General features: G+C 41.0%; 1 long non-coding RNA gene across 1 annotated transcript; it reads right to left on the bottom strand.

Moving 5' to 3' along the window:
* Positions 1 to 1,189: 1,189 nt before the first annotated feature.
* Positions 1,190 to 4,443, bottom strand: LOC142160359 (uncharacterized). The gene is made up of 2 exons (XR_012693179.1): positions 2,498 to 4,443; positions 1,190 to 1,909 (listed from the first exon to the last, which is right to left on the bottom strand). It is a non-coding gene; the product is annotated as an uncharacterized LOC142160359 (long non-coding RNA).
* Positions 4,444 to 27,109: the final 22,666 nt, after the last annotated feature.

Genomic DNA, 27,109 nt, shown 5'->3' with positions numbered 1-27,109 from the left:
AATGCAGTGTCAGGACTACACAAACTACTGTGTGCAGTTCACTTTTTGGCAACAGGTTCCTTTCAATCTGTGTCCTCCAGAGTGATTAGCATAACGCAGCCGACATTTTCCAGGCATTTTGGACAGATCTTAGGTGCCCTTAAAAGAGTGTGCCCTACATATATCAGCTTCCCCAGCCAGGAGTCACAGTGGCATGAGCTCAAGGGAGCTTTCTATAGGGTCGCAGGTATCCCTAATGTAATGGGTGCACTCATATTGCCCTGAGACCACCTCACCACAGGGCAGAGGTTTTTGTTAATCGCCATCAATACCACTCCCTGAATGTGCAGGTTGTGTGCGATGCTAACCAGCGTATAATGAGTGTTGTTGCAGGCAATCCTGGGTCATGTCATGATGCCTTTATCCTGAGACAGTTTACCCTTTATGCCAAATTTGAAAGTGGTGAAATGCCGGAGGGATGGCTTTTGGGTATGTACTTTGCATGTTTTATATATCCCTTATCATTGCTCAAATGGCCTCACATATGCTAACTGCTGTACAACATGCTCAAATTAAATGGTAGCTAACATTTTACTTTTATTGCAGGAGATTCAGGATATTGGTGTCGCTCCTGGCTCATGACTCCTCTGCTGCATCCTCAGACTCCTACACAGCACCAATACAATGAGACACACATAACTACTAGAACGTACATTTGGACTCTTGAAAACCAGGTTCAGGTGCCTTGATAAATCTGGTGGGGTGCTTATGTATGCACCTGAAAAGGTATCTGAGATTGTCCTGGCTTGCTGTCTGCTGCATAACCTGGCTTTACATCAACTTACCCCACCGATTATTGCAGTAGACAGTGAAGAAGAAGGGGTCCGTGTCACATCTGGTGATGTACAGAGGGCGGAAGGGAGATTAGAGACCGTCTCATTACAAACTACTTTACGTGTAAGTACATAGTATGATAAACATTTATTGCTCTAAAATGTGTTTTATGTGAGTGCAATGTTTGTTTTTTATTTAAAATGTTTTGTAAATTGGAACCTTTAAAAAGAGGATAGTGTGTACTCCTCATGTGGTAAATATGAACATCCCTGGAATGTGACAGTCAGAGGTCAATGTTTAAGTGAAATTAGTGCATAGTTTTTAAAATATCAGTATAATCTTGTTTAATTAGAAGAAAAGGAAGACTGACACCATAGAAATTTTACTGCATTTATTGCAGAACACAAAAAATAATAATGTATAATGCTTACACAAACTTTTGAAAACATTAAGCAATAATAAATATTGTACTAGCGACGCCTTTTTGCAGGCATATCGCTATGCTTGGTGCCACTCTCTCCCCTCCCTCGCCCACCCCTGGTGCGAGCACCTCTCTTTGGAGGAGTACTCTGTACAGATCTGCTAGGCGTACTAGCGGTACTGGTGGTGGCTGAAGACATAGGTGCCGGTAAACGGGCTACAATTTCAGAATGTAGTTGCCCTGCCAGCCGGGTCACATTGGCATTCCCCTCACGTACTGTGGAATGTAAGGCCTCCACAGCCCCAGTCATTTGGGCCAGCTGCACATTCGTTTGTTCCAAAGCATTTGCCAGACGGTTGATTCCAGCAGGGATTTGACTATTGGAGCGGTGTATTCGCCTCAAATGGGCCGCAATTTGTGACATGTGGCGAGTTTGGCTGTCCATGAAAAATGTTTTCTGCTGCTGGAATGGGCCAATAGACAGCGCCATTTCTCTGGCTGGGTCCATTGGAGGTGCAGGTTGCTGGTGTTCTGGTTGTTCAGCAGGGCCAGGTGAAACATCCTGAAGACCAGACACAGGGGCATCCACTGTTTCCAGTGTGATGATGGTTTGATCATCTGGCTCAGGGGACATTTGCAGGGACTCCGGCTGAGGTGCCTGGTATGAAGACGGCCCTGTGTATGAAAAATGACGGTAAGTATATAGGATATAATGTGTATATATTGCATTCTGAATACTGGATAGGAAAGAATAATCTTTAGCAACTACAGATTGTTTCACAATGTTTGCATTCCTGGTTGCTTGTCCTATGCTAGCTGCTTCAGGATGCACTTATTATCCTTTTAATACCCATTATCATTTGGACTATGTATGGTTGAGGGGGCTAAAAAAGCAAAGTATTTTTAACCTACAAATTTAGTCATCCAAATGCTGCTAGACCGTGCTTTGGGGTAAACTACTACTATTTTAGTACTCCCTCTGTGTAGTACATGCTAGGATATTTTGACTAAACTGCGTGCTTTAAAAAGTGGACATGTTGCCTATAGCAACCAATCAGATTTTAGCTGTCATTTTGTGGAATGAAATAAATAAAGTAAAGGTATATTCTGATTGGTGCTATAGGCAACATCTCAGTTTAGTAAATGTAGCCCTAAGTTCACATTGCAAACAATGAAAAAAAACAAAAAACAAACATTGACAGCAAAATTTGCACAGAAAATCAATTAACTCCATTATTTCTCTCCTAAACAGAAATCACGCACCTGCTTGCTCGTCTGTGCCCGAATCTCTCACTGAAGGTGGAGGTGTAGGTGTCGGACTGGGACTGAACTGCGGTCCTGGCGAATCTGGATGTATTAGAAAAAGCATACAATGTATTTGCAGCAAATAACTAATCAAAAATATACAGTTCATTTTAAAAATGTGTTTGCAAATAAAAAAAAACTTTTTTTTCAAAAAAATTGTCCTTTACAAACTAATAGAGTAAAAAATACACTTTTAAAAAAATAAAAACACTTTTAAAAAGAAAAAAGCATTTAAAAAAAGAAAAAAACATTTAAAATACTGTAAGGGTAAAAAAAACAAATAACTCACCAACTACTTGGTCAAAAGAGGGCGAATCCGTGTCTTGCACGTTTATCCCCTCGACAATCTCTGCCGGCATTATCTGGCGCAGCTCCTCCTCGTACGTGGTATACTCAATACGAAGAGGGGGGCCACCACTCGTGCGCCTTGTTGCCCTCCTTTCCTTTGCCATCTTCTCTTTAAGCCTCCTCTTAATATCAGAGAAGCGCTTGCGGCAGTGCGCCATTGTCCTCTTTAGTGGGCCCACCGCGTTCACGGCCTCACAGACTCTCCCCCACAGTTGGTGACGCCGCCTTAGAGGAGTCCGGGCTGCCAGGTTCCCTAGGATGACCTCGTAGCATGGAATGATGTTGTGCACCAACACACAATTCTCATCATGTGAGAAGAGGAGGCTTCAAGCCGCCATGCATCACGCCTGATAGTAAATCTAGCCCTAAGACTCATCGGGCCGGGGTCCAGGGGAAATATTCTAGCTCCTGTTAATTTGCCATCACTGTCATTACCACTATAGGTAAGTGCCATTTGGAGTGGTACATATGTGCTGCACCCCAACACTGCCTGCCAGAACATACATACATACATACATATGTGCTGCACCCCAACACTGCCTGCTAGAACATACATACATATGCGCTGCACACCACCTCTGCCTGGCAGAACATACATGCACATATGCTGCACACCACTACTGCCTGGCAGAACATACATGCACATATACTGCACCACACCACTACCTGGCAGAACAAACATACATACATACATACATGCTGCAACCAAACATTGCCTTCCAGAACATACAGTACATGCTGCACCTAACCACTGCCTTCCAGAACATACATATATACATGCAACATCCCACCACTGCCTGTCAGAACATATATACATACATACATACATACAGGCAGCACCCCACCACATGCTGCACTTCAACACTACCTGCCAGATCATACATACATGCTGCACCCCACGTACATGCTGCACACCACCACTGCCTGTCAGAACATACATACATGCTGCACCCCACCACTGCCTGTCAGAACATACATACATGCTGCACCCCACCAATGCATGACAGAACATACATACATACATACATACATACATGCTGCACCCCACCACTGCCTGACAGAACATACATACTGCACACCACCACTGCCTGCCAAAACAAACATACATACATACATACATACTGTCACACTTTTACACAAGGAATATCACTGACTGGTATTAGCGCAACTAACCTGAGAGGCGTGGAATCTAACACACCACCGGTGTTCACCAGGGACCCCCGCAAGGAGGTTTGGGCTTTGCTGCGTGCGATGTGCAGGTCGCGGTTCTCCCAGGAAGTCACCAGAGCATCGATTAGAGGGTAGTCAGACAGGCCGAGTCGAAACCAAGGAAGCGAGGTACAACGGAGAGTAGGCAAGCGTAGTCAGGAACGGTCCAAAGGTCAATACCAGTGCGGGCAGCGAAGTACAAGGGATATCCGGAAGAGAGGTCAAACAAGCCAAGGAGTCAAATACACAGGAGGTCAGGAACAGTAATATAACTAATAGCTGGAGCTGGTAGAACCAATACTCTGGCACCCTAATGGTGTGGCAGGCAGGAAGTCCTGTGGGAGAAGTACCGGCGATCAGTCTCAGCTGATCGCCGGGAAGCGTCTGGGTTGCTTGGCAACCGAAGCAACACATCGCGCTTGCGCGAGCACCGCGATCACGTGATCGCGTCCCGTTGCCTAGCAATGGGACATCTCTTCCGGGCAGCGGGTGTCCATCTCCGGCACCCAGCGGAGGTGCGGAGGCGGCACCTGACACATACATGCTGCACCCTACCACTGCCTATCAGAACATACATATATGCTGCACACCACCACTGCATACCAAAATACACATACATGCTGCACCCCACCACTGCCTGCCAGAACATACATAAATACATGATACAGCCACTACTGCCTTCCAGAACATACATACATGCTGCATCTCACAAATGTCTGCCAGAACACAAATACTGCACCCCACCACTGCCTGACAGAACATACATACATACTGCACCCCACCAATGCTTGCCAGAACATAATGAGAAATGTGATTTTGCTAAGCTTACGCAATCTTGCTGTCTTATAGCCATTTTGTTCTCTTATAGCTTAAATGCAGATTAGATACAGCTAGTTTGTAGGAGTAATTAATTGTTTGCAGAATACTGTGCTCATCACCTGTGTGAAAATGGGAGAATGTAGTAACATCTGTGTAAAGGGAGCATGAGTGGTTAAAACCTTTAGGGGCGTAGTTTTCTGTAATACGTGATTATTGCTATATAGATATGGACTTGTAACTAATAAAGCAGAGCTAATTGTAAATGCAAACTATGCAGTGTATTTAATTGTCTCCAGCTGATGAGCTCATAACTGATAAACTGACACTTACATATGAACAATCTGATTTAGATTCAACAGCATTGGAGGTCCACAGAGAGACTGCTGACCTGAGCCAAGGACAGACAGAACTTGAGGTCGCCCTGGACACAGGACTCTGACTATAACCCGGGTGTGTAGAGTTTTCTACTCGTCAGGCTCCTCTGTTTAGAGATTCCTCATGTCCGTCTAAGGTATCAGGCACGCAGATCTGTAAGTCTCAGAATTATACCGTTACTAACAATTTGTTTATTGTAATTGTATTGGTAATTAGATTTCTGAAAGATGAGTGAATTTTGAGTGCATGTGTGATACACCAACACCATCACCAGAACTTTGTCAAGAAGTTTAGAAAGAGTTTTCAGACCTTTGTCCCAGATGCTGTCAGGCTATTGTGCAAAAGAGGCATCCAGTGCACAGAGCCCACAGAACCGGACATCCAGTGTAAGGAGTCCAAAAGGGGCATCCAGTGTATGGAGCCCAAAAGGGGCATCTAGTGTACGGAGTCCAAAGAACCGGACATCCACCCCAAGGTGTCCAAAAAACGGGACATCCACTATTGGGACAACCCACAGAAACTAAGATCAGAGTCTCTATTTGGACTCAAAAGTACAGTCAATATAGGGGAATATAGATAGTAAGCAGATAGATGACAGCAACCCCCCCCCATAGAAATTATGCACAGATATCTAGGATGTGTGGGGAGTAGAAGGTCTGCAAGTAATTTGTCAAGAAAGCTTGGATAGCCAAAGAAGGAATTGATATGTGTTAATGGAGAAACAAGGGTGTTGCAAGTGGTAATTGACAAGAACAAAGGGGTATTGAGCCCAAACCCCAAGAGATAGTTTGAGGTGGCAAAGGAAAGTTAAGAGATCTGGAAAGTCGCAATATATGTGGATAGGCTAAATGTATCACAAGCTAAATGATATAATGACTAAAATAATGAATCAAGTAGGTTGTGTACTAAAAATGTATGTTTGATGCTGCACAGCTGAAAGAGTGAAATGTGCCCCTCCCTTATTCTGTGTAAAAGATTTCAGTGTGTTGAGATAAGAAGCACTCTGTGTTTTTTTGTTATCTGGCAATGTATGTAGCATTGATAAAAAGGTTCTTCAAGTATGCTTATATGTCCGGAGTGCCGAGTGATAATAATGTTGAAGCTAATTTGTATTTAGTCTAATGTTGTGACTTGTAGTTCCACAACAGTAGGCTGGAAGATAACAGTTAATTTTTCTTTCTCTGTATGTGAGTTTTATCTCCGTCTTATTGCGTGTGAGGGAGATCCATGTTTATCTGTCTTTACTGTTTTAAAAGAGATATGTTTCAAGGTTGAAAAAGTTGTACATTTGTAAATTGCTTAATTGTAAGCTTTTGAAGAGATGCAAAACAAGTGTTGAAATGTTTGGTCCATCACTGCACGATTCAGTGGATGGACAAGACTGTAAATAATGTACATTATTACTATTATTACTAGTGTCAGAAGAAAGCTGGCTGGGGTCCAACAAGCCGTTCTGTATTTGAACAAAATAATTTTGTTTCTGAAGTTGAGAAAAAAAGCTTTTTCTTTAATGACGTTGAGAATTGTGGGAGTGAGCTTTTACATGCAGATATTACGAGCTTTTTTAATCTGTGTAAAAATGGCGCTGATGAATGTTCTCAGAAATCAGGAGGGTTTGTTATGCCCGTAAAGAAATGGCTGAAAGAAAATGATGTCTGTGAGGGAGACTTGCTTAAATGAGTATATATTATTACTTTCAACATGGAAATCACAGAATCTGGAAAAATGTGTGAATATTTGGTCACGGGAGAGTTTGTTGAGAAAATGTTGAGTGATTTACAAACACAATGTGAGGTGTCTAACAAGAGTACTCTGATTTATGAGAGGAGCAGTGTTGCTTTCAAATGGCTGAATGCCTGGAACCAAGATTACAGATTGAATGTTTGTAAACCCGGAAAACATATTAGTGTCATTCAAGGGGGCTGTACTAGGTGATTATGAGAAAATAGTGGCTTTGAATGCCCAGGTCTCGTCACTTTGACATTTCCTGTTTGTGAGATTGGGGACTGCCCCTTTGAGAAAATCATGGCATGGAACACATAGCGTCACAGTTAAGCTTTTAGCAGCTGTTCACTGCACAAAAATGTTTACTGGTTACCTGATAACAGTGTACTGATACTGACAAGCGTGATAGTTACTGTAATTCCTAGTGAATAAATGTTGATGTCTATGCAAAAGGTTTTTTTCTTCACAGAAGATCTCCAGCTACAAAGACCTTTTAGGCAATCCAGATTGCATTGATCCAACTTCCAATGTATAGAAGTTTGCAATATGTTTTGGTCTACAGCAACAACAAACATAAGTATAAACTATTGAACGATTTAAAGAACGTACACTCTGCTGAGTAATGATTACCTTGTTTTGGAAAGAGATATTAGAGTTTATGGGCTATTTGCATAGCAAATGCACAAACTAGGTGGTTTTTCTGTATGTCGTAAAAGGTCAGAAGGTATGTTTTTAAAGAGAAAAGGAGAAATGGACTAACATAGTTGAATATAAAATAGTGTTTGGGTTTATTTTGCTTTTTTTAACCAAATTTTATATTAGATGGTTTGAAATAAAGTAATGCAATGTAATGTCAAATTATGGTAGATAACAAAAGGTTTTTATTTTTTATCCTCATAATAGTTTTGAGTCAATCAGTGTTGTAAAGACATTCACTGCCCTTATTTACTGTGCTATAATCATCATATACTGTAAATACCTCTTTGTATCATGGGTATGGTAATGCCATATATGGTACTGGGAATTCGATGTTTGTACATAAATGAAAAACCCTTAAGACTTTATTAGCTATCATCTGTGCTCCTGCAATAGCACTTCTGGATGATAGCAAGCCATTTATACTGTTCTCTGAGCAGAACCAAATGTTTAAGCAATTTTAAGCTAAAGTAACTTCAGCGCCAGCACTGACATTGCCAGATTATGACAAGCCTTTCACATTATTTTGTTATAAAGTAAGTGCACATGCAGTACTGACACAGATACATGGTTGCAAGCTAAGATCAATTGCATACTACTTTGCACAATTAGACCTAGTCATACGAGCAGCACCTACTTGTATTAAAAGCAGTGGCTGCAGCATCCATAGTGTTTGGAAAAAGTGCAGATATTGTGCTAGGGCACCCAGTCACCCTAATGGTGAACATGCCATACACTTCTCAGCAGCCAGACTTACCAAATATGAAGTAGCACTGCTAACTCCCTGTAATGTTACACTTAAGCGGTGCACAATGTTGAATCCTGCTGCCTTATTGCAGAGAGTTCCCCTAGGCATTTGGAGGAATCCCATCCCAGCTTGAACAGGAAGAAAAAATGCAAACACTAAATTTTTCTGAATATGATTGTGTAGAACTAATCAGACAAGGATCTTTGGTTTTATCTGACATTAAAGATACACCGCTACCTAATGCAGACATCTCACGCTACCACATAGATGGTGTTTCTTATACAGGGTGTGCTGTAACCACACACACAGAAATAGTGATTCAACAGACTCTACTGAGTCACATGTCAGCACAAGAAGCTGAATTAAAGGCCCTGACACTTGCATTCATATATGCAAAAGGACAAAGAGTAAACATTTACACTGATTCAAGTTATGCGTTTGGAATTGTACATGATTATGGCCCTATATGGAAAAGTAGGGACTTAAAGGGTTAAGCAAGCAAACCAGTCAACATGCTGAACATATCAGGGCACAGTTCACCGCATTCCAGCTGCCCTCCAAACTCAGTGATGAAGATGAAGACACACACAGAGACATTACCCCCAAAGCTAAGGGAAATAAACTGGTAGACGAGGCCTCACGAGAAGCCGCCATAGCCCCAGTACCCCAAGGGGAGTCTATTTAATTGGTGACCCCCTGACCCCAAATTTAACCGTTCCACACTCCAACTTATGCAGAGACAAGCAACAGAGAATGAGGAAAAAACGTGTGCAAAACATGGAACACTAGAAGTGCAAGGAGAGTGGTGTAAAGGTCAGCGTTTGCGTCTGCCAAAAGCACTTTATCCCATTATGGCCAATATAGCACACGGGAAAGTGCATCTGGGGAAAGATGCTATGGCAGCACAGTGGCCTAGTGGTTAGCACTTCTGCCACACAGCACTGAGGTCATGAGTTCGATTCCCGACCATGGCCTTATCTGTGTGGAGTTTGTATGTTCTCCCTGTGTTTGCGTGGATTTCCTCTGGGTGCTCCGGTTTCCTCTACACACTCCAAAAACATACTGGTAGGTTAATTGGCTGCGATCAAAATTGACCCTAGACTCTCCCTCTCTGTCTGTCTCACTCTCTGTCTGTCTGTGTGTGAGTGTGTTTTTACAGTAGGGAATTTAGAATCTAAGCTCCAATGGGGCAGGGACTGATGTGAATGAGTTCTCTGTACAGCGCTGCGGAATTAGTGGCGCTATACAAATAAATGATGATGATGATGATGGTTGTACTCACTACCAGGTTATGGATAGCACCAGGGTTTGTCTACGCAGTATAGGCATTAGTGGCAGGATGCCTAATCTGTGCATAGAATAACCCGGGTAAGTCTGTCCCATGGAAAAGCACACCCCAGACACAGTATCCCTATAAGAGGATACAGATGGACTTTATACAACTTCCCAAGTGCTCGGGCTTTGAGAATGTGCTAGTCTGTGTCGACTTCTTTAGTCACTGGTTGGAGGCATGGCTGTATAGGAAAGCAAATTCTAAAGCAGTAGCCAAGAAAGTTGCGAGTGAGGTAATCTGCTGATATGGTTTACCAGAGGTCATTGAAAGTGACAGAGGGACAAACTTTATGGCGCAAGGATTCCAGGAACTGTTAAAAGACATGGGAATGATATCTACCCTCACACACCCCTCACAGACCCCTAAGTTCGGGATGTGTGGAGCGCCTTAATGGTACTCTGAAATTGAAAATGAAGAAAAAAATTGCTGAAACAGGGGAACAGGCCTGCCATGGATCTCAGTAAGAAACACTGCTAGGAAAGACACAGGTTTAGCACCAAATCAGATACATGGTGATTTATTGAACTATGTTGCTTTATTATAGAAACAACGAACTGAAATACATGGTCAAGTGATTTCTTCCATTCCAGGCCCTAATTTTGATGCAGGTACCCATAAACTGCAACCAGGAACTGGGTGGTTGTGACAAAGCACGTCAGGAAGAAGTCTTGAACCCAGATACGAGAGTCCTTTCCAGGTCTTATTGATGACTCCCATGGCAGTGGAAGTACAGGGGAATGACACCTGAATATACGCATCCCACTGCAAGATCTTCAGACAAGGGGAGTCTGAGTAAAATGTATTTTACAAGTTTTTTAAACGTCCAAGGGAGACCAGAGAGTGGTGTTCATTGATGTTAGCACGAGGAATATTGATTGCACATTATGTTTTTTGCTGTAGGTTGTGGATGTGTACTAGTCTAGAAAGGAAAACAAGGTCTAGAAGAACCAGACTCACGCCAACAGTAATGTAGAGATCATTATACATAATGAGAAAAATTCTGATATGAGAGTTTAACCGAACCAAATAAAGAAAAGAGCAACCCATGACTGTAGGGGTTTACACCCAATGCAAAAATGTATTTGTGAGTATTGTGGCCCAACACATTACATTTACAAAAGACAATAGGTTAATATTGGACTATCTGACAGCTTAGTCTGGAGGGTACTGTCTGACCCTAAATATTTAAATTGAAGCCCAGGGTTGCACCTTTTTAACTAGTGACGCAGATGATCCAGAGAAGATGTTTGATGAACACTTACAAAAAAATTAAGACATGAAATATAAATTTTTAAAGGAGCACACTGGAGATGCTTATCTAGAAGGATAGTTTTCATGGCTGTACCTGGCCAATCGGTTCAAGGGTATAGGAGGATGGTTATCAGGGTTTTATACATGTTGTACTTCAAGGACTGTTATACCGCTTTCATACTGCCGCCCCGGCAATATCCCGGGTTTTTCAAGCCGGGTTTTTGCCGGGGCTCGGAGCGTCCCAGCTCAGAAACACCATTCATACTGCACCTCGGACCCGGGAATTTCCCGGGTTGACCCCATTCATACTGCACAAGTCTGTGCCCTGGCAATTTGTGGGAGTCATCACCAGAGCAGTTTTCATTGGCTGAAAAATGGTGATGTCACTTTATTAGTGTTACTGAGAGGATGTCAATGTGAGAAGCTTTTGAGAGCTTAAAATATTTAAACATGCATGTACTTGTGACTGGTATTGATAAATCTTTATATGAAATTAAATTTAAAAAAAATCCAAAAAAAACCTCTTGCATTTTAGGCTGATTATGTATTATCCAAATAAATAATAAAAAAAAGGAACATTTATTTGCTGCAGCATTAAAATAATGATAACTATCACAGAGACAGGCAGACAGCCAATCAGCTTGTTTTCTGTGCAACCCGGGTTGAAAAACCCGGGTTGCACCATTCATAGTGCAGGCAACCCGGGTCCGACCCGGGAATTACCCCTCGATAAATCCCGGGTTAAAGACCGGGTTTTTAGACCCGGGATTTTTGACTTATACCATTCATACTACACCAAGACCCTGGTCGTTTGACCCGAGATTTTGGTGCAGTATGAATGGGGTATAACTAATCCTTATTATTATATATATACTAATAAAATTGATGATGTGGCTTATTAACAAGTGTAGTAAAGCTAAGTGTTTCTCTTCCAGAAAAATTAAAGTTACCACATCTGCTTTAACCGCTGTACTATACACCCCATCTAATGAGTGTGAACCTTGTGGAACCTTTTCCTTGGAATCCACATGGTCATTACAGAAGTCTACCATTATGAAGATATACAGCACAATGGACAATCCCTTCTATTGTGAAATAAGTGACATATAACACTTGCTGAGCGCACTGTGTATTTTCTCCCTCCCTTTCCTTTTTTCCTTCCCTAAAAAAAGCCAGTTAAAAAACAAAAAGGAAGTACAAGAGACCCCAGAGCCTCTCATGTTCAATGATATATGTGAAGATCTGACATCAGGACATGCAGCGGGTGCAAGACGGTTGTCGACTCATTGACCATCTATCAGCTAGAAGAGGGATCATGGACTTGCTATTGGTGGGGGATGGGTTGTTCTATGTATCAAGTTTTAGGCATCCCTATTCATATGTTCTGTTAGAAGGGTGTATGTGTATAAGTACCCATTAAAAGCGACAGCAAGAATGTGATCTCTGTTAGGGCAAGTAATGAATAAAAAGATGGGAAATGAGAAATGTGATTTTGCTAAGCTGATGCCATCTTGCTGCCTTATAGTCAATTTGTTCTCTTATAGTTTAAAGACAGATTAGATACAGCAAGTTTGTAGGAGTAATTCATTGTTTGCAGGAGACTGTGCTCATGGCCTTGAATATAGCAGACAGGAGATAAGCCAACTCCCCCCTGGGGAGTATTCCTGTGTGAAAATGAGAGAATGTAGTAACATCTGTGTAAAGGGAGCATGAGTGGTTAAAACCTTTAGGGGCATAGTTTTCTGTAATATGTGTTTTTTGCTATATAGATATGGACTTATAACTAATAAAGCAGAGCTAATTGTACACGCAAACCATGCAGTGTATTTAATTGTCTCCAGCTGATGAGCTCATAACTGATAAACTGACACTTACACATGAACAATTTGATTTACATTCGACAATACATACATGCTGCACCCCACCACTACCTGCCAGATCATACTTACATGCTGCACCCCACCACTGCATACCAGAACACAAATAAATACATACATACATACATACATACATGCTGCACCACTCATTGTAGCACAGGTCTGGGCAACCCGTGTCTCTCCAGGTGCTGTGAAACTGCAGGCCCCAGTATGCTTTGTCATTAGATATCCAGCTGATAGGTGGCAGGGCAGGTTGGGTTTAGAAGTTCCACAACACCTGGAGAGCCACGGGTTAGCCAGGCCTGGTGTAGCAGATAAGATATGGTTGTGGGCATACAGGCAATAATCTTACTTGCCAACTCTCCCGGTATGTCCAGGAGACTCCCGAAATTCGGGTCAGTCTCATGGACTCCCGGGAGAGCTGGCAAATCTCCTGCCTCCCACTTCTGGCACCACTAAATGACGCGATTTGCGGTGAATCTTGTCATTTTGACGTCATCAAGTTACGCCCAACATTCAGTGATGAGGACTGGCGCAGAGAGGACCAAGAAAGAAGACAGAAGAGAGAAGAAAGAAAAGAAGGGATGAAAGAAGCTAACAGAAGGTAAGTAAAGGAGCGGAGAAGCAATGGTATGAAAGCAGAAAGGGACAGTGTCATACTGACAGGGGTGAGAGAGAGGCACAGAGTGATACAGAAAGGGGTGAGAGAAAGGCACAGAGTGATAAAGAAAGGGGGGGGGAGGCACAGAGTGATAAAGTAAGTGGGGGAGAGAGAGACACAGAGTGATAAAGAAAGGGGGAGATAGAGAGGCACAGTGTGATGAAGAAGAGGGGGGGCACACTGTGATGAATAAGGGGGGAAAAGCAGCATGGAGGGCGCATTGTGATCATAAAGGGCACAGCGTGGTTGTGATTAAGGGGCACAGGGGGCTTGTATGTGATGGCACAGGGGGCTTGTGGAAATGCAGTGTGTGTGAGGTAGGTGGTGGCTAAATAATGGGTGCTAATTTGTTTGTGGGGTGATGATGGGGCAATTTAATAGTGGGGACTATTAATTTAAGATGGGATGGTTTGGGGGATATTGAATGCGGCGATGAGTTTGGGGAGAAGTAGGTCTCTTTATTAAATGTGAGTATGAATTATTTAATGGTAGTGATGGTTGCGGGACATTTTCTGAAATGTAAATACTATTAATTTATTGCTGGCGCTGTTTGCAGGGAGGGAAATAGGTTTATTTATTAAATGGGAATACTTGTGGGTGCTATTGATTTAACAACGGGGCTGGCTGTAATTTTCTAAATGTACCCATTTTTTTTCCAAATCGGGCCCCCAACATTCCAGGATCCAGACAAGCCACAACTAAAGAAAGAAGCAGCCACAGGTGGTGAAAGTGAGAAGAACAGATACGACAGTCTGTTAAATGTTGTGATTCTAGTGGAACAATCCCACTTTTTGGTGAGTGTACTGTCCAATCTAAGGGGCAGGCCAAGACTGTGAACTCTTTATGTACACACTGCATTCTTTCTATCCTACACTATGGTGCTAGATGTCCTGAAAGTCAGGAGTGCTGGGACATATGTCACACTCCGGCAACCGGACACTGCACCCTTGTGTCAATGGTGTACACAACAATGCAGGGGTTTTTTTTGTGTAGGAGGGTGGCCTAGCACTTTTTACCTGCTAGCCATGCCCAAATGATGCATAGCCACACCCCAAATAGAATGACTACATGCACACAGCAGCGGCACAAATTTTTTTTTTACACGCTCAACTGTAAGGGGGCGCCCCATGAAGTTCTTGTACCGGGGCCCTGAATTCCTCTTGGCAGCCCAGCCTGTCTCATACACACATCTCATACACAATAATACCTGTCTCATACACACTGACACACAATCTATCTCATACAGACTGACACATACATGTCTCATACACATATTTCACATACACACTGACACACAATATCTTTCATATACACTGACACACAAATTTATCATACACACTGACATACAATCTGTGTCATACACAATGACACATAATCTCTCTCATACACACTGACACACAATCTCTCTCATACACACTCACACACAATCTCTCTCATACACACTGACACACACACATTTCTCATACACTTACCTTTTCCTGCAGTGGTTCTTCCATTTTCCTCCATGGCAGTATGGGTAGGGGGCTTGTCTGTGCTGTAAATGGCTGAGTGACTGTGTCAGCCAACCAGAGTAAAGCAGAGGCAGTGAGGAGACTCCTCTGCATTACCGAGCATCACAAGCTACTCCTACTCTGCTTCCTCTGTGGGGGACCTGGTGAAAGGGGGCAGGACCATTGGACAGTGGGGCCCACCAGGGATATCCCTAGTATCCCAGAGGGCCAGTCCGATGCGGTTTAACAGCATGGCACGCAAAGCTGATGCAAGTTTACTGTTTTGCTGCTCTAAGCTCCTGAGTATGTTATCCTCTTTACTGGTTGATTCCTGATTATGGACCCTGCTTGTTACTGACTGATGGGTTTTGACCTTTGACTTTTCATGATTATTCCTCTGTTTGCTGAATCTGTTTATTTAAACTGCACCATGCTGACCTCGGGTACTCTGACTATTCTGCCTTCAGAGCTTCTTGCCTGTAGTGCTCCCGCCAATCACTTTATGAGTCAGTTCAGTGGACCATGACTTTCCTGTTAGTTATAAGAGTGCCACATGGACTCTGTCAACCTGTCAATCGGTTATCAAGAGCAAGCAGTGAGTGTGTTTTGCTGACCAAATTCTTCTTATCCTACGCCAAAACTATGGCTTCCCATGTTGCTAGTTCACATTGCCCTCTTGCAAACCGAATCCTCCCTTCCTCGACAGCCTGACAGCTGTTTAAGAACATCGGGCCTGATTCATCAAGGTATGCAAATACATACGTTTGCGGATAATCTGCTAATTGTCTCTGCGCATGCGGAAAACGGGACTTGAGCAGCGTAAAGCACCACATACGCTGCTCAAACACAACAGATACGGCACTCAAAAGCAACTCAAACGCAAACTCTATCGCAAATACATTTGCTCTGGTGTTGCGATGGTGCTTGACCACTTGAGTAGAAAGGGGTGGGAATGGAAGGAGAGTGGGCGCTGACTGGCCGGAGATGAGAGATCCCTTGAGTAAAGTAGGCGTTATGGAATTTTACTTAAGCACAGTAGGCGTTCACTCTCTGCGGTTAAGAGAAACTGACGTCACTCATGTCTCAAATCCTTGCTAAAAGTTGAGGAAGCTCTCGGTCATGTTTAAGTCCAAAACAGCTTACGGAAACAACTAATAAACGCCTTTAGAAGCATACTTTGCGTATAAAAACCACAACCAAATATGCAAAACAGACATACATATCAATACAGACATTTTTTATTTTTTATTTTTTTTAAAAAAAAATACATTTAGTTGGATATATATATATATATATATATATATATATATATATATATATATATATATATATCAAATGTTCCATTAGTGTGTTTGTGTAAAAGAAGCCTATTTTCCTTACAGACACCTAATAAATGCCACTGGCAAGTGTAAGATGTTTAATGATATTTTGGGCCTTTGGGTTAAAATCGAAACTGCCGGAATGCCGGAACATCGGAATAAATTAGCTTCATATAGCGCACTATGTTGCTTGCTTGCTCTTCAGTAAAGAGGCCTGGCTTTTATAGGCCTCTACACTGTAGTTTGGTATGCTAGGCAGATATCTTCTCTGCTATCACTCCCTATCCATTCCGGTTGCTTTCCCCATTTATTTTGGCTGCCGGAATGGAGTGCACACTGCATTCCCCATTCATTCTGGCTGCCGGAATGGAGTGCACACTGCATTCCCCATTCATTCTGGCTGCCGGAATGGAGTGCACACTGCATTCCCCATTCATTCCGGCTGCCGGAATGGAGTGCTGAGTGCATGTTTAAATTTTTTTTTGCTTTTTTGTTTTTTTATTTTCACTAACATTCAACTTTGCCATAAATATTGATTTTAAATCTCTTCACAATCACTACTACCACCATTATAATTACTAGGGATGTGCACCGGCGACTTTTGGTGTCTCGTGTTTTGTGTTTTGGATTCGGATTTTCGTGATGTTTTGGGTTCAGATTTGTTTCGCAAAACACCTGCCAAAAGGTTTTGGTTCGGATTTAAGGTTTTGGATTCGGATTTTTTTTGAAAAAAGCATAAAAAGTTCAAAAATCAAGTTTTTGGGCTTATTTTCACTCCTACGCTATTATTAACCTCAATAACATTCAATAACAAGCATTTTCACTAATTTACAGTGTATTCTGAACACCTCACAATATAGTTATTAGTCCAAAACGTTGCAACGAGGTATCTTTCTGGACTGCGTAGTGGAGTGGTCCCCACAATATAATAAGAAAACCATCAACTGGTCTTAATCGCACCAAAAAATGTACCTGGACTGCGTAGAGGAGTGGTCACTCACCACAATATAAATTAAAAACCCTGAACTTGTATGAATCGCACCAATAAAGGTATCTGGACTGCGTAGAGGAGTGGTCACCACAATATATATAATAAGAAAACCATCAACTGGTATGAATCGCACCAAAAAATGTACCTGGACTGCGTAGAGGAGTGGTCACTCACCACAATATAATTTAAAAACCCTGAACTTGTATGATTCGCACTAATAAATGTATCTGGACTGCGTAGAGGAGTGGTCACCACAATATAATTTAAAAACCCTGAACTTGTATGATTCGCACCAATAAATGTCTCTGTACTGCGTAGAGGAGTGGTCACCACAATATATATAATAAGAAAACCATTAACTGGTATGAATCGCACCAAAAAATGTACCTGGACTGCGTAGAGGAGTGGTCACTCACCACAATATAAATTAAAAACCCTGAACTTGTATGAATCGCACCAATAAATGTATCTGGACTGCGTAGAGGAGTGGTCACCACAATATATATAATAAGAAAACCATCAACTGGTATGAATCGCACCAAAAAATGTACCTGGACTGCGTAGAGGAGTGGTCACTCACCACAATATAATTTAAAAACCCTGAACTTGTATGATTCGCACTAATAAATGTATCTGGACTGCGTAGAGGAGTGGTCACCACAATATAATTTAAAAACCCTGAACTTGTATGATTCGCACCAATAAATGTCTCTGTACTGCGTAGAGGAGTGGTCACCACAATATATATAATAAGAAAACCATTAACTGGTATGAATCGCACCAAAAAATGTACCTGGACTGCGTAGAGGAGTGGTCACCACAATATATATAATAAGAAAACCATCAACTGGTATGAATCGCACCAAAAAATGTACCTGGACTGCGTAGAGGAGTGGTCACCACAATATAATTTATAAAAAAAAACCACGGGTCTGAATTCCCCCCAAAAAAATTCTGGACTGCGTGGTGGGTTGGCCCCGCTACCCAATTTGATACCGGGGCCACAATATAATAAATACACCCTCAACTGGTCAGAATTCCAGGGAAAAGATGGCGGACACCGGATGGACGTCTAAAACCAACATAGCAGTTAAGGGCGCAGTTTAATCTTTTTTGTGACTGCACAAACAATTAACGTAGTAATAGAAATGAGAGTTTTTGTTTTTGTTTTAAATAGAGAAAGAAAGAAAGTAGTACTAGAAATGGCAGTTCTTTAGTTTCTTTTAAATAGAGAAAGAAAGAAGGTAGTACTAGAAATGGCAGTTTTGTTTTTCTTTTAAATATAGAAAGAAAGAAGGTAGTACTAGAAATGGCAGTTATTTTGTTTCTTTTAAATAGAGAAAGAAAGAAGGTAGTACTAGAAATGGCAGTTTTTTAGTTTCTTTTAAATAGAGAAAGAAGGTAGTACTAGAAATGGCAGTTATTTAGTTTCTTTTAAATAGAGAAAGAAAGAAGGTAGTACTAGAAATGGCAGTTTTTTTGGTTTTTTTTAAATATAGAAAGAAAGAATGTAGTACTAGAAATGGCAGTTTTGTTTTTCTTTTAAATATAGAAAGAAAGAAGGTAGTACTAGAAATGGCAGTTATTTAGTTTCTTTTAAATAGAGAAAGAAAGAAGGTAGTGCTAGAAATGGCAGTTCTTTAGTTTGTTTTAAATAGAGAAAGAAAGAAGGTAGTACTAGAAATGGCAGTTTTGTTTTTGTTTTAAATATAGAAAGAAAGAAGGTAGTACTAGAAATGGCAGTTATTTAGTTTCTTTTAAATAGAGAAAGAAAGAAGGTAGTACTAGAAATGGAATTTTTTTTTTTTTTAAATAGAGAAAGAAAGAAGGTAGTACTATAAATGTCAGTTATTTTTTTTTTTTTTAAATATAGAAAGAAAGAAGGTAGCAATAGAAATGGCAGTTCCTCTTTTTTGGAACTGCACAAACAGTGATGAAAATGAAGGTGGAGCTGGTGGCATGTCACGGTCCTCTTCAGAGGACAATCTCCTGACCAGCAGGTCTTTGCACCGCTGTAGACTTGTGTCCGCCGGAAACAGAGACACAACATACGCTTTAAACCGAGGATCAAGAACGGTGGGCAGAATGTATTCCTCTGACTTTAAAAGACTGACCACCCTGACGCCCTACACTTGTAGTTGAATATAAAAAAAGCAGCCTGCATAGACTGTAGAACTAGAAATTCAAATATACAAAGAAATGGACAAAGGCTGTTTGGTATCTGTCTGCATCAGATCCCCTCTCCACTAGGAGTAAAGTAGAAAACTATTCAGCCGTTATATAATCTAGAATATAAATAGAAATTGAGAAAGGCAATTTGGTATCTGTCTGCATCATAATCATCAACATCCTCCTCAGCGCCAGCTACATCAATATCCTCCTACAACATTCACACCTTCATTAGCCAAATCTGTAACTGGACTGTGGGTGATCCTTCCAGCATATGCAGAGGGCGAGCTGCAAATGCTGGATGGAGTCACCTCTTCTCGTACAGTGATGGGAAGGTCAGGTTTCATAACCACCAACACCCTTGGACTCGCCTTTGGGATTTGTGATGTCATCTGTTTAGAAGGCAGAGTTCTTTGCTGTTTTGTTGTTGTTGCTGACAGCATAACTCTCTTAAATTTTTTGTAGGGGGGGAGGAGGAGGGCTTAGATCCTTGGGTGAAGCTGGACCACTAGTCATGAACACGGGCCAGGGCCTAAGCCGTTCCTTGCCACTACGTGTCGTAAATGGCATATTGCCAACTTTACGTTTCTCCTCAGATGATTTTAAGTTTCTCTTTTTGCTATTTTTTGTGAACTTGGGCTTTTTGGATTTTACATGCCCTGTACTAGGAGATTGGGCATCGGGCTTGCCAGACGACGTCTATGTCATGACTAGTGGCAGCAGCTTCAGCATTAGGAGGAAGTGGGTCTTGATCTTTCCCTACTTTATACTCCAAATTTTGGTTTTCCATTATATGTAGCACAAGAGAGCATACCCCTAAGCCACACACACTCGGCAAAGCCTTTAAAAATTATATGCGGCACAGGAGAGTACCACTGGACTTATACTGCTGAATCAGTGAACTTTGTAATAGCAGTACCACTGGACTTATACTGCTGAATCAGTGAACTTTGTAATATATCAGTACCACTGGACTTATACTGCTGAATCAGTGAACTTTGTAATAGCAGTACCACTGGACTTATACTGCTGAATCAGTGAACTTTGTAATATATCAGTACCACTGGACTTATACTGCTGAATCAGTGAACTTTGTAATAGCAGTACCACTGGACTTATACTGCTGAATCAGTGAACTTTGTAATATATCAGTACCACTGGACTTATACTGCTGAATCAGTGAACTTTGTAATATATCAGTACCACTGGACTTATACTGCTGAATCAGTGAACTTTGTAATAGCAGTACCACTGGACTTATACTGCTGAATCAGTGAACTTTGTAATAGCAGTACCACTGGACTTATACTTCTGAATCAGTGAACTTGGTAATATTGCAGTACCAATGGGCTTATACTGCAGGATTGTTTTTGCAAATTTTGTTGTAATCAATTTTTTTAAAATTATTTTTTTGTATTTTTTGTATAACTTTATTTTAATTTTTGAAACACTTGGGAATAATGGGGAAATAACTATGCCCTTAGAAGCACAGAGCACAGGACACAGCACCACTGGACTGATACTGCTGAATGTGTGAACTTTGTAATATTGCAGTACCACTCGACTTTTACTGCTGAATGTGTGAACTTGGTAATATTGCAGTACCAATGGGCTTATCCTGCAGGATTGGTTTTGCAAATTTTGTTGTAATCAATTTTTTTAAAATTATTTTTTTGTATTTTTTTTTATAACTTTTTACATTTTTTTAAAACACTTGGGAATATTGGGGAAATAATAACTATGCCCTTAGAAGCACAGAGCACAGGACACAGGACCACTTGACTGAACAGGACACAGCACAGGACCCAGCTGCACCACTGAACTCAAAATTGACAGAGCACAACACACAGCACCACTGGACTGATACTGCAGAACACAGCACAGCACAGCACAGAACTAAACAGCACAGAACTAAACAGCACAGCACAGAACTAAACAGCACAGCACGAGATCTACCAGGACAGAGGACCACCTAACACACCCTCCCTCTACCCTGATCAATGCCCGAGTGAAGATGGCGGCGACTAGCGTGGAAATTTATAGTTTCCGAGTATCGCGAGATCCGACAGCGGGATTATGACTCCGAGCCTCGGTTTCAAGTTTTCATTTGGCGCCAATACCCGGATCTGTCTCGGATCCGACTCGGTTCGGCAACGTTCGGGTGGGCTTGGATTCAGGAAATCCGAGTGCGCTCATCTCTAATAATTACTCTCAATGTGAAATGGTTAATGTGTCAGTTGTTGATGGTGCTTTTGCATTAAAATCCACTATTAATAAAAAGCTAAATAATTTTACATTTTTGAGAATTACATGCATAATTTATGCAACTTTAACCAGAGCGTTATATGACCCCAGGAACACTTTTAACATCAACACAAATATGCCAAGAATATTAATGATCCCTCAGAGACAAGAGCATTGGTGAGGAGTAGAACTCAGGCTTGCACTATTAACTATAACTATAAGAACTAAACACAAGCTTGTTTTAATCAGTATAAAAAGAAAGAGAGTTACTCATAGACCCAGCATCAGATCTCGTCAGCTGATAACTGGCCTATACACCTGCATATACTTAGCTCATTACAAACCACTATAAAATACATCCTCATGCATACTTGAAGTCATTGCTAACGTTTCTGTGTTTTGCTGCTGCTGATTTCATAAGTGGCCTTTTCTTTGTATTGAGTTATAGGTCAAGTTAATGAGTTAAAAAGCATTTAATGGCAATTAATTAGCTACAAAGTATTACAGATGGCACTCAGTGGGATCTGCACTGTGTAGCGTAAAAAACATTAAATGACAAAGGGATTTTACATGTGGGTCAAACATTTCTTTAACCATTTCGGACACTTTAGAGACAAAGGGGTTTGCAGCTCATGTTTGAAAATACACCACTGTCATTAGTGCTTGAATCCTAAAAGTGTTTACAATCAACTTTTTTGGGTCTGCAGAATCGCTGTCTTGTTCCTGAATACTCTCGCTGTCATGTTGCATTTATCATTACCAGCATGACGGATAACATGCAATTGAACACCCTAGACACACACACACACACACACACACACACACACACACATACACACACAAATAACTGTGTTTGTAAAGCAGCAGGAGCTGAAAAAACTCAAAGAAAAAAAAAAAAGTGATTGCGAATGCGAAACTTAGGGCGAATTATGAGCAGTTACAGAGATGCGTGGCTTCTTGGTAATTATTAGAAATTATTGGATCTGTCAACTTGAAATTGCTAGTTAAAATGTATGTCAAATAGTGTTTTTTAAAATATCTTATGGTACTTGAGATGTTACTGTTACCCAATGTGTTATATAGTGCATGTGCCTTGTATTTATAGTTGCCGCTACTATAGAGTAATGTTAGCTATGTTTCAACTATTTAGATATTTACTGTTAATGTAGATCTATTAATGAAACAGACCTAACAGTTAAGGGTATGTGTCCTGTGAAAATTGTACACCGGCAGGTGTGTAGGTATTAGTTTGGTGAACAGTGTAATCATAAATTCTGAATTTAACTTTTGTTTGCGCCCACTATTAGACATTGTTACTTTTCATAGGATGGTAATGATACAGTATTATGACTTTTAAACCTTACTATTTAGCATAGAATGAAGCTATGACTCATATTTTAGTATGTTTTATTTTTTGATGCAGGTATATTTTTACTCAGAAATGGTATTAATCTTGGTTTCATTTATCTTTTCCTAAGTAGGATAAGAATCCTACATAGGAGACAATGCGTATCCCTCCTGCCCTTGGTTCCTCACTCCCATATTGAACCCACACACAGAGCAGGAGGAGGCCTATAACTCGGCTCATAGGGCCACCAGATCGGTCATTGAAAGGGCTTTCGGCCTCTTGAAGGCTCGCTTTCGATGCCTTGACCGTTCTGGTGGTGCCCTCATGTATGAGCCGAGTAAGGTGTCATCGCTCTGTGTGTGGTGTTCCATAATATTGCCATCAGGAGAGGAGCTCCAAGGGACATGGATGAGGTTGCTGGGGTGGACGAGGCGGAAGAAGAGGAGGCGGAGGCGGAGGAGGAGGAGGAGGAGGAGGAAGACCCCCCTCGTGAAGCAGTGAGTTGCTCCAACTTCAGGCAGTATGTTGTGGAGACATACTTTTGAGGAAAATGACTTTTTTGCACTACTAATAAATTTTAATTACAAAGCTCTCTGGAGAAATAATGACCAAGCTTAGTCAAAGTAAGATTGACTGATGTATGTTAAGTCCAAGTCTGGATATAAATATACATGGGCTGGTGTGATAGTGAAATATATTACACAAGTTAACCCGTGCATGATACTCATGCATTCTAGTCAAATCAAGCTACTTAAGGTGTTAAAAAGGTTCTTGTCATGTATTTGGGCCATAGCCCAGGCCTCAACCACCAACCACTCCCCACTGTCACCCCCGGCAACCACCAACCACTCCCAACTGTCACTTCTCCTTCAATAAATATATATATATTTTTTCAAATCTTTATAAACACTTTTAACAATTAACAAATTAAATTAACAAATTAAAAACATCTAAGTATACCAAATTTCAGCCCTTTCTGAATTTTTTTTCCCACACACACTAAGAATTTAGTAGGTCAGTGTATAACTCCGCCCAGCAGGTGGCACTGCAGCTTGGTTTTATTTTTTCCACACACACACAGACAGACTAACACACGCCACTAGACATTTATATTATAGATGTGTCATAATCTTAGAAATCAATTACAACCTGTTAATATTTTTGCAAATATGTGTGGGATGTATCGGTAAATGCCTGTAAGTTTCGCATCAGTGTATTTAGGAAACGCACCTTAATGTGTTAGTTTTCATCTACAGGCTAATGTGGCTACATAAACGTCATTGTGCTGAAAAGTTTTGTACTGTTAGCACAGTCCCTACTTTCCACATTTGCTGCTTGTATGTACCTAAAGGCCAGAATGGTGTAGTATGTAAATGTCCCCTAGTGTCAAATAGTCCCAGCCAAAAATGTGGATACAAAATGTACCCTAACTCTGTTCAGTTAGGCATGTGAGGCTTATATGTTATTGTACAGCACTTATAGTGTGGAGAAGTGGACATTTCTGACACTTGGTGTTTTTTATATATAGTGGCTGTTTTAAACACTTGGACTGTAGTGCTGGCCTTTGGGCCATTGCACTTTCCATTGGAGTTGGTGGATGTTGCCATGGTGAAGGCTGTTGACAAATGTAAGTATCTATAGTGTTATCAGCACTAAAAAGAGACTGTCAAATGTGTGTGCCTCATACAATAATGACGTTAGTAAGCCTTGATTCTGTGGGTGTGCTAAATCAACTTATGGATATGCGTTAGTTATGTAACTTATGGCTTATGGGTTTTTTTTCATGTCAAATGAAAAAAGATGAAACAAAGATATAGCTCAAACACACAAGCCAATATTAGACAATCTTGAGTATAATCTTCCTAGATTTTTAACCATTTTCAATACAGTTTGCAACTTCTTGATCATCAAGTCATCAACTAGGTACCTAATTGCAAGTTAGTTGTGAGCTAATATTTCCTTAGTTAATGCTTGTTTCACATTCAACAGGGCGCGTTGGTTTGCGTTTTGGAGTAGTGCAATTCGTGTCTCCCTACATGTTGAAGTTTTTCTCCATAGCTCCAAGCCTGCTTATGTCTCTCTTCAGTCTGGCCAGATTGTCATCTTTTCATCCAAGGAACTTTGCCACACACAGACCATTGACTTCTTTGCTATGTCTCAGGCCAAGTGCAGAAACAGTCCAAGCTGGTTTGTGTTTTGGAGTAGTGCAATTCGTGTCTCCCTACATGTTGAAGTATTTCTCCATAGCACCAAGCCTGCTTTTGTCTCTCTCAGTCTGGCCAGATTGTCATCTTTTCATCCATGGAACTTTGCCACACACAGACCATTGACTTCTTTGCTATGTTTTTTTTTGCACGTTTGGATTCATATATGTAATAAATAAATCCTAGCCTGCAAATGTGTCAGCAATCTGTCGTCAAGAAATTTAGAAAGATTACAATAGTGCAGTGATTCCTTTTTGAATACACATAAATCCATGTGTAGTGCTTTGGTAACTATTGTGGAACATGTGTACTTGTACAATATATTGAATCAATGTGTGGTTCTTTTGTCCTTTGCCACAGACACACCATAGCCTACAAACACACTCTCTGGAGTGAATTTAAAGTTAGAGTAATTCTGGTTAGTTTGGCGGTTTGTATGTGTGTTTGTTTGCTTAGTAGTCAATTTCTAGTGCTTTTTCACCTTTTAGAGGCAACATGGTATGTGCATAGCAACATAGGCATTGGGAAAAATTCAATGTATAAAAATTACACTTAAATGTTAGAGGAGTTACCTCAAACACTACAAAGCTTTGTCCCTTGGGCAAACAGGGTTAAAATCGTCCTCTTGTGCTATTGGTACTTTGTTTACAAGTGGCCAAACACCCACATGGCAGACACAAAACCCACACTAACAATCATTGAAAATGCGTTAGTGCCAGAAGCTAGAGGAGTCTTTCTGCAAGTCCGTATTCACATTATGGGACAGCAGATAAACCACTCTCCACCCTTTTCTGGGTGTATTTACAATGTAAACTATTTGTGATATATAATAAATCAGCTAGATTGATCAGTGGTCCAGCAAGGCAAGGTCCCATTTCAAGGCCACACATATATTGTAAATTAGCACTACTTAAATTGGTCTGAATACACACATTGTTAGCTAGCACCCACTGGACATATTTTGTGCATCTCACAATGTATGCCCCAAATAGTATTTGTACGAACATGATATTGGATTGTGGTGTCTAAATGTGTCATTGCTTGTCAATACAATGCACATTTATGTTGTCCTCCGAAAGGCCCAAGTATCCAAACCAAGCCACATTGCGGATGGGTTTCTCTTCAAATTATATATATATATATATATATATATATATATATATATATATATATATATATATATTAGGGGTGTGCACCGGACACTTTTAGTGTTTTGTGTTTTGGGTTCTGATTAGCTTGAGGTTTTGGGTTCTGATTTGTTTTGCCAAAACACCCGACGAAAGGTTTTGGTTCTGATTTAGAGTTTTGGCTTCTGATTTATTTTTAAAAAAGCATAAAAAGTGCTAAAATCCCGTTTTTTTGTTTTTTTTCTCACTCCTACGCTATTATTAACCTCAATATCATTTCCACTAATTTCCAGTCTATTCTGAACACTTCACATCTATCTGGACTGCGTAGTGGAGTGGCTCCGGTACCCAATTTGGTACCGGGGCCACAATACCTCCTCCAACTGGTCTGAATTCCACTGCACAGATGTCTGCTCCTACCTCCTCCAACTGGTCTAAATTCCACTGCACAGATGGCGGACACCGGATGCACCACCAACATAGCTGTTAAGGCCGCAGTTATCCGCTTTGCCATAGGATGACTACTGTCGTACTTTGTGCTCATGGCAAATGACTGTTGGACAGTCACATAATGCCAAAAAAAGAGGTGCAAGATGGAATTGTCCTTGGGCCCTCCCACCCACCATTATGTTGTTG

Source organism: Mixophyes fleayi, chromosome 6 (genome assembly GCF_038048845.1).
Source record: "Mixophyes fleayi isolate aMixFle1 chromosome 6, aMixFle1.hap1, whole genome shotgun sequence".
Taxonomy (NCBI): domain Eukaryota; kingdom Metazoa; phylum Chordata; class Amphibia; order Anura; family Limnodynastidae; genus Mixophyes; species Mixophyes fleayi.
The sequence above is the reverse complement of the archived record's forward strand: the minus strand, read 5'-3'. Positions and strand labels throughout refer to the sequence as shown.